Genomic DNA, 12,321 nt, shown 5'->3' on the forward strand with positions numbered 1-12,321 from the left:
ATGTTCCACTTGTCGCAGTCATCGTGGATTTTCCGTTGCCCAATAGTGCATACTATGCCGGTTTACGTTACCGCTGTTGGTGAATGACGCTTCGTCGCTAAATAGAACGCGTTCAAAAAATCAGTCATCGTCCCGTAATGCCTCTTGTGCCCAGTGGCAGAACCCTACACGACGTTCAAAGTCGTCGCCATGCAATTCCTAGTGCATAGTAATATGGTACGGGTGCAATCGATGTTGATGTAGCATTCTCAACACCGACGTTTTTGAGATTCCCGATTTTCGCGCAATTTGTCTGCTACTGATGTGCGGATACGCCGCGACAGCAGCTAAACACCTACTTGGGCATCATCATTTGTTGCAGGTGGTAGTTGACGTTTCACGTGTGGCTGAACACTTCCTGTTTCCTTAAATAACGTAACTGTCCGGCGAACGGTCCGGACACTTAGATGATGTCGTCCAGGATACCGAGCAGCATACATAGCACACGCCTGTTGGGCATTTTGATCACAATAGCCATACATAAACACGATATCGACCTTTACCGCAATTGGTAGACGGTCCATTTTAACACGGGTAATGTATCACGAAGGAAATACCGTCTGCACTAGCGGAATGTTACGTGCCACGTACTTATACGTCTGTGACTATTATAGCGCCATCTATCACAAAGCGAAAGAAGTGGTCCAACTGAAACATTCATATTTCTTTACGTGCTACACGAATAAGTAATAAAAATGGAGGTTCCTATTTTAAAAAAAAAGCAGTTGATATCCGTTTGACCTATGGCAGCGCCATCTAGTGGGCCAACCAAACCGCCATCTGGTTTCCCCCTTCTAACTAGACGAATTTCGTTCTTTGTAATTTTTTCGTTTTATGCTTATTTCGTGTGATATTTGGCTCGGTCACTATCAATGGACCACGGTGTATAAATAACACCCATCCTAAAACCGCATTTTATCAGCTTCTAAAATTAAATTCCTGTCTTCCTACACTGCACACCATTCACTCTACGTGACTAGCCACAACTCCCTCACTTTCTCTCTCTGTCTCTCTCTCCCTGTCTTGTAAACACACACAGACAAAAGATAAACACCACAAACCTCAACAATTCTTCAAATGCGCGTGCTACAGCCAAAACTAATGTGCCACGAAACAAATGAACACTCCACAGTCTCAACAACACGTAATGGCGGCGAAAACTCTGTGCTTAACAAGAAATTGTATAAAATGAATGTGCAACGACAAAAACGAAAGAAATAAGTGTGTTATCTTAACACAAAAAAGTAGAAACATCAGAGCATGAAAAAAGCTGTAAGTATCAAGTCGAATAGCGCGATATGTGGTGATTCTCGGTGTCGGAAATGGATAATAAACAGAAAAATTAAATAACATTTTGCTGTTTGCAGATGACAATCTGTAGAATGCGTAGTAGACCTAAAACTACTAGCATAAATATCCAGTAGCTCCATGTGAGGTATGTCAGCAAATGCATACATCCACCTTATTTTCCAAATGTACGCCATGCGGGATAGCCGCTCAGTCTTGGGCACCTTGCCACGGTTCGCGCGGCTCTCCCCGTCGTAGGTTCGAGTCCTCCCTCGAGCATGGTTGTTTGTTGTCAAATAGCTCTAAGCACTATGGGACTTAACACCTGAGGTCATCAGTCCCCTAGAACTTAGAACAACTTAAACCTAACTAACCTGAGGACATCACACACATCCATGCCCGAGGCAAGATTCGAACGTACGACCGTAGCAGCAGCGCGGTTCCGGACTGAAGCGCCTAGAACCTCTCGGTCAAGTCGGCCGGCTGTGTATGTTGTCCTTAGCGTAAATTAGTTTAGGTTAGATTAAGTACTTTGTATGCCTAGGGACCGATGACCTTAGCAGTTTGGTCCCATAGGAGCTTACCACAAATGTCCATATTTTTTCCCATATGTACTACAAAACTAGAAATTTTAGATATATCGTAAATAAAGTACACAGAATACCTCAAGTCAGTGATACACGTCTCAACTGTGTACTGTACGCAAACCGATGTAAAAACATTTGACAATAACCGCTCATTTTAGAAATGTAAATATTTTGTACCAAATGTTCCTTTAAAAATTAACATGTAACAATTTTGCAGAAGGTAAATAAACAAATATTTATTATTAAAAACAGTCTTGTTCACGATTTTTTTTTTATCAAGGTGACCGGTTTCGACCACTACTGTGGTCATCTTCAGACCTACAAGTTGTATACAAAGCTTTGGAACGGCGTCCAAATTCACCATGGCAACCACTTGTTCTAAATGGTTCACTAACAGGCCTTGAGAGGGCAACCCATGTACTGCCAAACCTAAGTTCATTTATCCTACATATTTAAATATTTTTAACGCTTCTTAATTAACAATAGCTGTTTAATAAGCTAAGTTTAGTGTGTATTTATTTTTCATTCTTGATATTGTTCTTTTAACTAAGAAATTTTAAATTGTTATTCGACTTATAACTCATTGGTTAGTAATGACATCATGCCGTCAGAAGTGGGCGGAGCCTCCATTATATATAGTAAGACGTGCACTGGTTTCTCCAGTAGTGGTTCTCCAACAGAAAGAGGTTCCTACTCAATGGTAATTCCTCGTTTTATAGCTTTATAAATTTATGTATTTTCTTTAATGTATATAGCCTTCTAATTAAAGCTTTGTATACAACTTGTAGATCTGAAGATGACCACAGTAGTGGTCAAAACCGGTCACCTTGATAAATAAATCGTGATCAAGACTGTTTTTAATAGTAAATATTTGTAAGACATTGATCACTGCCACTCCCATAATGTATTCAAAAGTAATTAAGAAAATTAACAAACACACTGAAGACAACACAAAAAGTGCTGAAACATGTCTAGCTGAAAACAAGACTACAAAGGTGTCTTGCATAAGACGGAATTCCTCTCGAATTATGAAGGGATTATTATTGGAACACGTGAGGCAATACTGACCCTACGACTTATCTTAGAAGAAAGATTAAAGAAAGGTAAACCTACGTTTCTAGCATTTGTAGACTTAGAGAAAGCTTTTGACAATGTTGATTGGAAAACTCTCTTACAAATATTGAAGGTGGCAGGGGTAAAATACAGGGAGCGAAAGGCTATTTACAATTTGTACAGAAACCAGATGGCAGTTATAAGAGTCGAGGGGCATGAAAGGGAAGCAGTGGTTGGGAAGGGTGTGAGAGAGGGTTGTAGCCTATCCCCGATGTTATTCAATCTGTATATTGAGCAAGCAATAAAGGAAACAAAAGAAAAGTTCGGAGTAGGTATTAAAATCCATGGAGAAGAAATAAAAACCCTGAGGTTCGCTGATGACATTGTAATTCTGTCAGAGACAGCAAGGGACTTGGAAGAGCAGTTGAACGGAATGGACAGTGTCTTGAAAGGAGGATATGAGATGAACATCAACAAAAGCAAAACGAGGATACTGGAATGAAGTCGAATTAAGTCGGGTGATGCTGAGGGAATTAGATTAGGAAATGAGACACTTAAAGTAGTAAAGGAGTTTTGCTATTTGGGGAGCAAAATAACTGATGATGGTCGAAGTAGAGAGGATATAAAATGTAGACTGGCAATGGCAAGGAAAGCGTTTCTGATGAAGAAAAATTTGTTAACATAGAGTGTAGATTTAAATGTCAGGAAGTCGCTTCTGAAGGTATTTGTATGGAGTGTAGCCATGTATGGAAGTGAAACGTGGACGATAAACAGTTTAGACAAGAAGAGAATAGAAGCTTTCGAAATACGGTGCTACAGAAGAATGCTGAAGATTAGATGGGTAGATCACATAACTAATGAGGAGGTATTGAATAGAATTCGTGATGACTGGGTGTTGTGTGATGTCCTTAGGTTAGTTAGGTTTAAGTAGTTCTAAGTTCTAGGGGACTGATGACCATAGATGTTAAGTCCCATAGTGCTCAGGGCCATTTTAGAATAGAATTGGGGAGAAGGGGAGCTTGTGGCACAACTTGACTAGAAGAAGGGATCGGTTGGTAGGACATGTTCTGAGACATCGAGGGATCACCAATTTAGTATTGGAGGGCAGCGTGGAGGGTAAAAATCGTTGAGGGAGACCAAGAGATAAATACACTAAGCAGATTCAGAAGTATGTAGGCTGCAGTAGGTACTGGGAGCTGCAGAAGCTTGCACAGGATAGAGTAGCATGGAGAGCTGCATCAAACCAGTCTGAGGACTGAAGACCACAACAACAACACATATCTCAGGTATGTTACACTAGTGCCGCATGTGGAGACCATTATTGTTATCTCGATTTGCTAGCCTTCTATCATGCGTGGTACACGCCCTACGGGTGGCGCAGACCTGCACGGAGTCTGCTACCGGTGACGAGCCACTCGACTGCCGGCGGCAGCCCTCGGCAGGCGCAGTCGAGAGCCGGCACCCAGCAACAATTAGCCGGCAGTCGAGTGCGGCGCGATCTCCGGGCCCGAGGCGCAGCTGGTGCCCGTCGCCTCCCTGCCGCCTGGTTGGGCGGCACCCATTGTCCGCGCTGCACCGTGCGCCGCTTTCTCACGGCCCGGTCCCACCACTCGCCGCTTCGCGTTTCTCCACACGGCGCAGCTCCAGCCCCCAGCCAGAGCGCTCAGCCGCGCGGCTCACCTAACTCGTCCGAATGGAAACAGAGCCACTCGCGGACCCTTCTCTTCTCCGCTCTGCCCACGGGGGCTGCAGCTAGGGCTTCTGGCAAAATATCGATATATCGATAGTACCTCAAAAAATACCGATGCATATGGGAGGAAATGTTTCGACTTTATCGATATCGATATCGATCTCGCGACGGAAATACCGTGCGTCGACATTTTTTCTTGTATATTATATTTTTTCGCAATTTTCGTTAAATACGGGGTGCTTCAAAAATAGTATACGTATTATAAATCCAAACTATCGACCGCTGAACCTCGGCCCGGCTATTGGCGAAATGAATACATAGTCTAGTTTATTAATATCCGCTAGATGTCAGATGTCTTCTGTTTTGAACAACATGTTCTCGGATTTCCAACCGCGTCAGTTGCTTTAAACGACACGAGCTTTCGGCCAAGCACTCGTTGGCCATTGTCAAGTGTTATGACTGCCAGTGGTCTGTTGGTGCGCCCTTATATACGTTAGTTGCCGGCTGTGACGTCACTGGTGCCCTTGACATTGCCATATATATGCATGTTTTGAGTCGGCGTTCGATGTGCCCTCTTCAACGGCGCAATCGCTGGATCCCACGCAGCGCTGAGCTGCAAGACACCGTCTCTATTCAAGGTGTTTGCGGTAATTTTTATTTCAATAGCTTCCTTTATCAACCTGTCCCAGAAGCCGTTAGTGCCTGCAACGACGGAGGTATCGTCAAATTTTATGTGGTGGCCGTTCTCTAACGCATGCTCAACTAACGCAGATTTCTCTGCATAGCGTAGGCGATAATACCTCTCATGTTCTTTCCTGCGTTGTTCCACAATGCGCACTGTTTGTCCGAAGCACTTCTGGCCACACTCACAAGGTATTTCGTAGACCCCAGGTGTTCTGAGACCTACTGCGTCTTTAACTGGTCTCAGTAACTGACGGATTTTCGTTGGAGGCCTGAAGATTGATTTGATCTTCAGTCTTTTCAACAGGCGGCTTATGTTGCCCGACACAGAGCCACAGCAAAGCAATTTCCTTTTCCTGCTGTTCGTCGGTGGTCTTATTCTGATGTTTCCCAGAAATCACTTCTTTCACTTGATGGTCGCTGTAACCGTTATTCCTGAAAACTTTGCGTAGAGGCTCAGTTCTGTTTTGCTTGGGGCAACCGTCATATGTTTAAAATGGCTATTCTGCAGCAGAAATCATTTTGTGTTCTCGAGTTGGCGAAGTGCAATTCCGTGATTATAGGTGCAAAGACGTTTCAGGTTGAGGTACCAAATTGATCCTCCGAATGGGTGTAACATTCGCAGATGGTATCGACAGTTTCTAAATACAGGATGTGTATGTAAAGGAAAGAGCCCTGGCCGTCCTCGTGTTCCTGAAGAAAAGGATATAAAATGTAGACTGGCAATGGCAAGGAAAGAGTTTCTGAAGAAGAGAAATTTGTTAGCATCGAGTATAGATTTAAGTGTCAGGAAGTCGCTTCTGAAAGTATTTGTATGGAGTGTAGCCGTGTACGGAAGTGAAATGTGGACGATAAATAGTTTAGACAAGAAGAGAATAGAAGCTTTTCGAAATGTGGTGTTACAGAAGAATGCTGAAGATTAGATGGGTAGATAACACAACTAATGAGGAGGTATTGAATAGAGTTGGGGAGAAGAGGAGTTTGTGGCACAACTTGACAAGAAGAAGGGACCGGTTGGTAGGACATGTTCTGAGGCATCAATGGATCACAAATTTAACATTGGAGGCCAGCGTGGAGGGTAAAAATCGTAGAGGGAGACCGAGAGATGAATACACTTAGCAGATTCAGAAGGATGTAGGTTGCAGTAAGTACTGTGAGATGAAGAAGCTTGCACAGGATAGAGTAGCTTGGAGAGCTGCATCATACCAGTCTCAGGACTGAAGATCACAACAACAGCAACATTAATTTCATGAGTATAAGTTTCTGCTGTAGAGCGTAAATAGACTGGTATGCAAAACTTAAGGATGAAAGTAAATTTCGCATCATGTGCAGCTTTCCAAAAAACTTAGCTCGATGGAATTTTGACCATATGTAGAAATAAATGTTGCAGTGTAGTACGGTACGGTACAGTACAGGAGGGGACTGAAAAAAATACGCAATGAAACGAACAGAAATGATATTTCTATTCGAAGTGCACTGAAGTCACTTGACAAGTAAGTGTCCCTCTTGATAAGTATGGAGGTGTGATTACAGATGTCAATCACATCGCGATTACGGGCAGCATGGGGTTCATGCCTGAGCCTCAGGACGTGCGCTAGCAGCGCATGTCGGGTGTTTCAAGCGTCAACTTCGCGTCTCAGTATCTCGGGATGTAATGGGAATATTGCGATGCAATCAACGCCATTGTGTATATGCTTTGTTATGCTATGGATTGCTGAAGAAAAAATATAGGAGGTCCATTTAAAAAAACATAAGTTTGTGTTAAAAAACACTTACGCTTTCGTTTTAGAATGTTTCCAAATATGTATATTCATGGGCCCCAGCCCTACATTGATACCGGTGAAAGTCGTTTTTCCAATAGCTGTTATTTGTTCAAGAGATATTTTGGGTGGACAAGATAGCTGGGACACCCTGTATATATATATATACATATATATAGATAGAAAAATCAGCCTACAGATGTCATTGGAAACATCACTCCTCACCCCATGCCCCATATAAAAATTGAAACAGAATTTCTTTATTTGTTTGTGATAATTACCATTTTCTGTGTGCCGAAATATAGAAAGAAAGATGCACTGTTGCGTAATTGTCATATATTATGATAAGAGTATTTGACTGTGTATTATCAGAAGCAGAACACTCATATTTTGTGCTGAAAGGTAGAACTCAGGAACTGAGAGTTGTTGGAAGGACTAACCGTAGGGTGGTAGGGTGTAAAGGTATAAAGTCACAGTAAGAGACCTCTTAAACTGCATCCTTTAGTGTTTGCACCCTTATTCGCTTCCTACGAAGCTATCAACTTCTCCTTTCCATTACAAAAATGATCTGCGCTAAGCGTCCTTGGAGACTTTATCCCTCTCACTCTGTTAGGGTAACTTAGAACTTAGTCCATATTGTCATCAATGTCCTGACTGAGCCACGCAGGCCACACTTTCATCCAAAGTTGATGACAGGTCTTATGCCAGGATACTAAGCCTTGTCTATTGCCTAACAGTTTTGTAGTTATCTTTTGTTCCATTTAATCTAATTTGAACAATTCCATTCTTTCTTCTAGATCGTCTTTTAATTTCCAGGCTAAAGTATAAAGTTTTACAAAGTTTCATAAAGTTCTGTTGTCCTGGTACTACGGAGATCTTGAGTCAGCTGTCCCAGAGCTAAATACACAAGTTGTGAGTACTTTCACTGTATTATCGCGACCATAAGTTTGTTTAGTCGTGATTATTATGCAATTATCGCAACTGTGTCATTTGAATTGCCTCTTTCCTTCCCGTTATGGAGTGGCGTTTTCCTGTAGTTTGGTAAGAACCTCAGTTTGGGAAGAACCTCAGATGCCAGTACCACTATTTCCACAGTCTATGCACCCAAGATTTTTTTATTTGTAAAATATAAGTTGTTGTATGTACTTACATATTGATTTAATAACAACTGAAACACTGAAATTGCTTTTTATTGAGTTTCATAAAAATTGACTTTGGCCCCAGTGATGTCCTCTGACAAATACCGCTTTATTGTGACGAGTGATTCTGGTCACCAGTTAGTGTGGAGAAAGAGAGGCGAACACGTTACACACCACAGAACGTTCATGTACATCATTGGCGTGGCCTGTGTACAGTGGTCGAACACCGCTGTATGTCTTTGCGCGAGGGATCGTTACAGCACAGCGGTATTGCAGGAAGATTATTCTGGATCATGTCCGTCTGTTTAGAGGTGCAGTAGGTCCCGACTTTCTTTTTATAAATGACAGTTCCAGCCTACGAGGACTGCTGATGTGCAGGACACACTGGAAAGTGTAGATATTGAACATATAGAATGGCCTGCATACTCCCCGGAGATAAACCTTGTAGAGCATGCCTGGAATGCTCTTGGCAGACGTGTCTCTCAACGAACACACCCTCCTCAAACCGTTAAAGAACTGAAAACAGAATCTGAGAGAGAGGTGGAGCAATGTCCACCAAGGAAACCTCAACAGTTTCGTACGCGGCATGGATAAAGGTTCAAAATGTGCATTAGTACTCGAGGAGGACATATTCCTTACTGACAGTTCGACATCGACTTTTAGGTTGAGGGCCCCAACTGTGTTAAACATCAACAGTAGTTGTGTCTCTTATACTGATTTCCCATACGGTACACTCTGTACTGATTTTTATTATAAGTATATTACTCCATCTCTGTTAATTTTGTACTGTGTTTCATGTAATCTATCATTGCCTGTGATTATTGAAGTTCAACAAGTCTCTGTTCCTCAGTAATTGTCAAGCAGTGTATGTACTGGGTGGGTATTGTTCGCATGGGCAAACATTCAGTGGTGATTATATGTACGCACTGACTATTTGGTAATCTGGAATCCAGGGGCGTCCGGGTATATTGACACCGAATAACTGCATTTCCTAAGAGACTAAAAAAGAAGTGTTGACAAACTGCAGCGTCAAAATATCGTCGTGCATTTGCTGGATGGGTAGCTACTGATAATCACTTACCATATCGATCTGTGCATAATGGGACGAAGGTACGTCTTACTGCTGTGTCGTCCGAACAAGACAAGCCGGCCTATGTGGCCGAGCGGTTGTAGGTGCTTCGGTCGGGAACCGCCCTGCTGCTACGGTCGCAGGTTCGAATTCTGCCTCAGGTATGGATATGTGTGATGTCCTTAGTTTAGTTAGGTTTAAGTAGTTCTAAGTCTAGGGGACTGATGACCTCAGATGTTACGTCCCATAGAGCTTAGAGCCGTTTGAGCCGAACAAGACACAGCCAGGGCAGAAGCACCACACGCGCAAAGATGCAAGCTGGAGCCAGTGCCATAGAGACTCGCCACTTGTGAGAGTTCCATCAGCCCAAGGGCGGCTGTGAAGATGAAGATATCGACCCCGCCTCGGCCAGTTGCCAGCTGCGTACAATCCGCCAATGGCCGGACGACATCGGACAGAAGCCTAGTCGGAAGATAGAAGAGCAGCTCTCGCCCGCTTTGTTATAGATCATCGCCCAGGGCTGACATAGAAGGGGAATGCCGTTTAGTGTACTCTTAAAACTGAACAGACAGTTGTTGCAAATTGGATTTGCTGTGTTCTGTGAAGTTTACCTACGATTATTTGTACTTAGCCACTGAGGGCAAGAAATGTTGCAGACTTAATCATTCAACAAGTCACAAAGATAAGTAAACCTTTCAACTCATTTGTGTGACTTCGTTACTAATTTGTTGGTACGTTGTAGAACCTTCATTCTCCTATCCTGTTACCTGACCCTGGGGCATAGCTGTGTAATAGTGGCAGGGAGCAACTGTCTTAGCGGTGCACCGCACCAGAAACCGTTTCACGACTCAAAAACTCGGCCTCCACAGCAGTAGCGACGAGGCCTTTACAAAAACTGGCGACGATGGTTTACGAAACTGGCGACGAGGGCTTACAAAACTTACACGCGATGTAATGATCTGCTTTGATTAACAGATTGGGCTGCGAAGATATGATTGTGGTGCTCATGTTCACCCACAATATAGGCACCAGTTACTACGATGATGGACTCAGTGACGTAACTTCAGTACTGTAGTCAGAACTGTGTATCAAAGGACCTAGTTTACAAGACTCCAGCCGATATTGGCTCCGATTGGCTGCTTAGATCACCACAGTCACTGAAGTTTTGCGCTCATTGTTGTGATGTTTGTGGCGTAGTAAGAAGAGTGAGGTCCCAGTTTACATTCGGTAACTCGCAACGGCACCAAAGGCTAAAGACAGTCGCTGCCAGACGCAGCCGCGAATGAAACTCGTCGGCGAAGAGACGTGCGCAAGAGATTCCGTACGCCGCCACTGCCGGAAAACTACTTACGTCAGAGCGCAGCCCCGCTCGCTCCACTGTTTGATAGTCGATTAGGACAGCAGCGTCATCATCGCTCAGATCCGGCAGATCTAGTATTTCTAGTCAGAGCTGTGTTTCAAAGTTTAAAGTTAAATGCACATTAAAATGTGATTGTACTTCGGTACCATTAAAGTATAAACAGTATTCTTGCACTCGACGACAGTAATAAACACATATTCTCAATTCAAGTGGATCGGGAATGCATCTAAGTTAAGCATTTTACATTAAAGAGCTAGAGTAAAATGAACTAATGTTTTATGTGTGTTGTACCAAATGCTCGACGTCCTCCTAAAGTATATCTAGACTTCCTACGATACACAGAAAAGTTGAAGCGTGAGCTGCCGCTTTCCGTGATCAACAACTGCTTGAAAAAGCAGTCTTCACAGCAACAGCACAAATACAGATCAGTACACTGAAAAAAGTTTTTGTTAGGTAACCGTTGTCCCAGTACTTATATGATTCATGTAAACTTTAATTATGAGCCCTGTTACACGAACTCCAGAAAGCCATGAGCAGTTAACGTAGAAATTACAGAAATAGACTGCTTTTTAGTAACCTGCTTCATAAACAACTTAAGTTTTCCTCGTCTGTACTGTACGCTGTGTGGTCATCCCTATTTCTCAACTTTACAGTTTTCAGCTGACAATATTTAGTTCCAAAGATAATAACATGCTTTCCTCCAACTTTGAAAGTTCAAGGATCACAACGTGATATCATGAGCTGCAGTATCATCCGTTATTGTTAAAACAGAAACTTGCACAACATCTACACGAACAAATTAATAAACACACAAAATAAGCACAATAATTGTGTAGTATTCAAGTAACCAGAAACAGTTTGATTGTTCTTCAACCTATGTTGTATTAGTTTAACTATGTACTATAAAATGTAAGAACAGGAAACGTTCCGTGAGTAACAGTTTATACTATAAGAACAACATTATGTTGACTTGATGCTAGGCCATGCGCTACACGCCTCCAGACATTACCGTTAGTCATATTTACGGAAACATAACGGCACTACAAGAGTCCGTGGCACATGACTCAAGCCGAAGAACGTCTCCCAGTGGACCGTGTGGCCTAATGGATAAGGCGTCGGACTTCGGATCCGAAGATTGCAGGTTCGAGTCCTGTCACGGTCGAAAAATTTTAATACCGGAAGCTATGTTGCACGTCTTCACCGTGTCATTAGAAACTGACTGCGAAGTCAAAATCAGGCGTGTTTCCTAAACTAAACTTTAGAACAATTTGAATGAATAACAGTTTCGTAGCATTACGTTATTGTGACACATATATTGTAAATATGGGTTGTATGATCCATTGGCGTTTTGGTTTCACGGCTCTATTTTTATAGCATTGTAATTATTGTGACAGAACCTATGAAATAAGAAAAAAACAAGTCTATTCATCGGCACTAGCTGAGTGTAGTGATTTCAAACCCTCATTCATTTCTTAAGCTACTGAATCTTCGACGAGACGTCTCCATCCACAGCGACGTTCAGCTGTTCTTCATACAATGTGAAGAAGTAGGCTGGTAATCCTCTTCGGTTGATCCAACCATATGTTTGGTGTTATTCCTCGTGGACTTCTGCCGTAAATTTTTCCTTGCAAAATGGATTTTTCTAAATGATGCCTT

At 42.6% G+C, this 12,321-nt stretch overlaps 1 non-coding gene across 1 annotated transcript; it reads left to right on the plus strand.

Annotated features, from left to right (window-relative positions):
- Positions 1-11,754: 11,754 nt before the first annotated feature.
- Positions 11,755-11,827, plus strand: Trnar-ucg (transfer RNA arginine (anticodon UCG)). The gene has a single exon. It is a non-coding gene; the product is annotated as a tRNA-Arg (tRNA).
- Positions 11,828-12,321: the final 494 nt, after the last annotated feature.

Source organism: Schistocerca cancellata, chromosome 3 (genome assembly GCF_023864275.1).
Source record: "Schistocerca cancellata isolate TAMUIC-IGC-003103 chromosome 3, iqSchCanc2.1, whole genome shotgun sequence".
In the NCBI taxonomy this organism is placed as follows: Eukaryota; Metazoa; Arthropoda; class Insecta; order Orthoptera; family Acrididae; genus Schistocerca; species Schistocerca cancellata.